This window comes from Vitis vinifera, chromosome 8 (assembly GCF_030704535.1).
Source record: "Vitis vinifera cultivar Pinot Noir 40024 chromosome 8, ASM3070453v1".
Classification (NCBI taxonomy): Eukaryota; Viridiplantae; Streptophyta; class Magnoliopsida; order Vitales; family Vitaceae; genus Vitis; species Vitis vinifera.
In genome coordinates, this window is record NC_081812.1 from 7,258,458 (window position 1) to 7,263,463 (window position 5,006).

The window sequence follows — 5,006 nt, forward strand, 5'->3', positions numbered from 1 at the left end:
GAACTCAAAACAACAAAATTAATGAACTAAAAAAATTTATATTTCAATCTAATGGTATGAAAACAAAATTAAAGATAACTAAGTTACAAACCAAAAATTAAGAATATATATATATATAAAGGCTAACTTACCTTCCTTGCTCCCAATGTGTGGAATGCATGGCTATGGAGATTTACGAGTGGACACATTGCCATCTTTGTCACCATAGACTGCGTTGGCTCTTCCTTTTTCCATGTAGCAGCTTGTATGTGAAGATCCTTTTGGTGTGCGTCCTACCCTTATGAAAGTTGCATACGTCTTTTATCTAGGATGTGTGCTTCTCCCAATTCTCACATCTTCTAGCTGCATGTGAGACTCGGTCGGTCTAATGAATGCTTACTTTCCACTTATGTAGGTTTTCCAGAGATCACCCCATGGTTGTGTGTTTTCCTTCTTGGGGTGGCAGGTATAGAGGCTCTTAAGTGTGTGTGGGATGCCCATCTATGGATGCATGTGTTGAAAGTGTTGTGCATGGTGGAGGCCTCCTTTTTCCTTCTCAAAAGTGTTGTGCGTGAATGCTCTCTTTGAAAAAAAATGCAATGGTGCGGTTGCAACCTCATGTGGTAATGATTTCCTTGGAAAAAATCAGATAGTGTGATTGGATGTTGCGGCCTATTGTAAAAAGACCTCAATGGAATCTGCAACCTCCATGCCCCCTAAGAATGCAGCCTTCTCCAAAACCCTCTCTGATTTTGAACAAAAATATTCAACCTAAACTTACAATGTTCACATGAATTAAATAGTTGCTCAACCTAGTCATGAAATATTAATACACAACATCACTTCCCAGAATATGAGAACAGAAATATGGACAAGTAATTTCACATTCAGTTCCCTATGGGGTTAGTTAATTGGTCTCCTAGACTTCGCAACAATATCATATAATTCTGGATAAAATAAATACAATGATATTTTCTTTAAACTTTATATAGGAATAGATAAGAACAACATAAAAAGCCAAATTTTTTTCTTTTACCCAAGCACCCATAAGCAAGGACAAGACAACACTTGGTTCTACAACATCCTCAACAACCAATTGCTTTAGTAACCTTCTTTGATCAGGATTCATTGTGGTTTCCCAAAGTTGTGCAGCATCATCTCCCCCAAGCTTGGATTGCACCCAAAAAAATTAATATGAAAGCCTCAAAACAAAGATTTAACATCATGATATATAAACATGTAATTTCACATTCAAATCCTATAGGGTTAGTTAATCATAGCCTAAACTTGGCAGTAATATCAAATAATTTTGGATAAAATAAATACAATGACATTTCATTTAAACTTGTCCTCAAAATAAATACAATGATAAAATGACACTTGAACCTATTTTAAACTTGAGTGCCTACATTGAATGCTAACACAAGTTAGAGGGGGTTCTCGAGCTTAATTTGATACCAAAGAAAAGACTCAAAATAAGAATCTCCGAGTATATTGAAATCATATCTATAGGCAACAATTAAAATAAGTAAAATGATATTTCATTTACTGAATTGTTTGTTTGGTATATGTTTATCTTGGCACTATGAAAACATATAGACATATGTATTTTCCTATCCAATATATGCCATGTGCACCAGCATGTCAGCTCATACATATGCCATGCTAATGAAGTCATCTGTGATTTGTGAAGACAAACATGCAGGCAACAAGAACAGTTAAATTTTCCATCTGACTTTTGAACCACCCACTGAATGTTGTATGATGCATTTGGGGGTAAGGAACACTAAAGATGTTTTAAGTTCTACATCAAGACTATAGCAATAATATACCTGTTTTCCCCTCTCAACCTACTCATTTCAGCAAAGAAAGCCCTGACAAGATGCTTGTGAGTTGTGTTGCTACCCAGGCTAATGATTTCTAAACCTATCAAAGATGAAGGCTATTCTTAGCCTGCGCCAACATGTTTCTATGATCAAATTTCTACAGCAGTCCTGAATAACTTTACATTTTTTCATAGTCAAGCACACTTGATGATAAAGGGAAAAAAGCATCGCTCGAACAACCAAAAATTTCTCCATAACATAGGATCTGATGGGTAGTTTAATAAATAAATATGGTTGCGGCAACTTTGTTATTGACGTGAGCAAGTCGATATGCCAACATGAAAACATAAACTGTATTCTATAAGCCTACAAGAAGCATGGGTTGGAAGTCAACCTAGACTTTTCTCTACTGCTTGTGGATCAACATAATATGATTCTCAAAATCAAAACAAAGACAAAAGACTATATACAACAGATGACCTAATGAATGATAAGTTTACAGAGTGAATTGTGTCATCTATATAAATAAAAAATTCACTGTAATAGAAGGACATAGAAATATCACAAGTATCTCTATGATTTACCAAAATCAATGCATGAGCTTTATGCATGTCTGAAATTTAGCAACATAAAATATCAAAGTCAGCTTTCATTTCACTAAAGTAATTAGAAATAAAATTGACCAGGGCTTTGGTTACATTTATAATTATGCGATCTTTTAAACAATTGTAGTTGTATAGTACTTACATCGATATGAAGCCGTCACTTGCTCGATTTTTTATAAGATTGGTTCCAGTGTTGCTAACTTGGGGTACCACTTTTGTGCCTGCTTTAGTCTTAACTGAAGCCCACAAACAATTAGAAACGTCACATTCATCAGTGCAGTTCTATGCGCTGCATTTTTGAAGAATTTCAAAGCATAAAAGATTGTATCTCACCCAAGAAACTGGATTTTCCTTTACCCTGCTCTGAAGTTTCAACATTTTCCTATAACCAAACAAGAAGATGAATATTTAAAAAAAAAAAAATTACAAGATCCAATGGTCATAAGAACCTATATTTAAAGAAAAAAAAAAGTGAAATTACACTATGTGATCAAAATAAACCTTCTTTTCTATATTCCATTGAAAAGAGAAGAGGCATTGTAACTATAACAACCTTTAGATCACTTCTATCCACATTGTTAACCCTCCTTATAATGACTTCCTTCAAGCAAAAAGAAATAATAAAATTGTCATGATTAGTTATTTGTTCTTAACAAATAAACCAGACTATATTCTGCAAACTCACAAACCTTGTCAGTATATGAGATAGCCTCGCAGTCCTGGCAAAAATTAGAAAAAGGAAAGAAAAAACAACTCATTGATTAACATTTTTGTAGGTATAAGAAAAACCACAAAGTAGGTTGTGTATTCAGTTAACAACATTAACAACATTAAAAGATTCAAGTACTAAACTAAAATTCTTTAAATATGAGAAAACTAATGAAGAATACCTTCGAGCATTATTAACATATTCATGGCCATGACCTTGGTCATTTGGTTATTAGAAGAGACCTTCAAATTTTTTGCACTTGCTATTCTCTAAAAAAATAATGCACCATTTAATCTTTTAATGCACCATTTAATCAGAAAAAAAATGAAAATAAAATTTCTGAAAAATAACAAAGTACCTCTCTTTGAAGTATTACAAACACCAGCACCTTGACTTATATTTGTTCCCATTTTACCCTATTAAACAACAAGAAAATTGTCAATACTTCATGGATGCAAGAAAAAGATAAAAAAGGATGAGAACGGAGGATGGAAATATTTTGCCCTAATAACACCACTTTGGCATTTTGCTGAACACATAATAGGGTGCAAGCAATATTAGAGAGTGGGAAGAAGGGGGGAGGATGTTACGCTGTTGCGTGCTCAAATTTATGTCCCTTGAAGTTACCTTTGCTCAAGCTTTGAGAAATAAATGAATTACCAAAACCAACTTGGAATTGTTACTTGGTTACTCTTTGTTAGTTAGCTTCACCCTTTCTAATTGAGTAATTGTTGTCTTTTCCTTCAGCAGATTTCTGCCTCTTATACTTATTCCAATGCATGTTTCTGGCCCTATTAAACACCAATTCCTTCTTTCTTATAACAAATAGTTGTAGGTTATGTTACAAACTTAGGTGGTGTTAGTTTTTTTATTTAATTCTAAATAGAACCTTAATGCTTAATAGTGTTAAACATTAGGTTGTTTGTTTTTGTAGTATTTTATTTCTATTAAATATTGAAAAGTAAAGAAAAATCAATATGTTATTTTTTCTATTTAGAAAAAGCTAAATATTTGGTTTTTTTCATTAGTAAAAAGTTTATAATAAGTCATGAAAAAGTAGAAAAACAAACAACCTAAATTCTAAAAATAAATTATTTTCAGTAAAAAGCCAAAGAAACAAACACCCTCTTAGTCTAGTTAGGCCTTACAGGAACTATTTCGCTTGCCTTTATCCTTCTAGAAACCCTTGAGATTCCCCTTTATATAGAAGGAAAATAAAATGAATAAAGACTTCAAAAGCATCATACTGCAAACCTTACCAAACAACCGCCAAAATCAACAAATGCTAAAGAAGATGAGCAATTGAAATAACTTTTGAATTGCTCTGAGCAATCCCTTTGTTGAACTGCACAGATTTCCTCTTGCAAATAAAAAAGATTACAGTTAAAAGAACACAAGTTAACAAAAAGGCTCTTCTCTTCCAAGAAAAATAGCCATAATAGGGATACCTAAGGGAGACTTTTGTTCTCTTGGGTACTAGAAAATGTAAAACCTAAGATTCAAGAATTCTAACCCCCATTCTTCACCTACACTATCTTAGAACCCAATCAAATAGGCTCTGGAAATTTTCAGTCATAAATGGTTGCTATTTGGGAATTAGAGCCCAAGAATAGCAGAATCTCCACTAGACTGAGCTTTACAAAACCAGTTAGGTAAATTGAGGTGGGTTTTTTTTTTCTTTTGTTTTTCCAATTTTTAGTGAACAAAAACATAAACATGAGACTCAAATTTTCATTTTCCTTTTCATTTCCTCTATTTTGTCTGAAATCTATACATTACTAATTCAAAAGTAGGTAAAATCACACACCTTGTTGGGATTAAGGTCTCTCTCATGGTTCTACTAAAATATTTGAAAACATAACATTGAATTCTGAGATAGCCATAAAC

General features: G+C 33.0%; 1 long non-coding RNA gene across 1 annotated transcript; it reads right to left on the bottom strand.

Moving 5' to 3' along the window:
* Positions 1 to 926: 926 nt before the first annotated feature.
* Positions 927 to 3,003, bottom strand: LOC104878051 (uncharacterized). Its single transcript, XR_784979.3, has 4 exons — positions 2,964 to 3,003; positions 2,744 to 2,792; positions 2,553 to 2,646; positions 927 to 1,147 (listed from the first exon to the last, which is right to left on the bottom strand). It is a non-coding gene; the product is annotated as an uncharacterized LOC104878051 (long non-coding RNA).
* Positions 3,004 to 5,006: the final 2,003 nt, after the last annotated feature.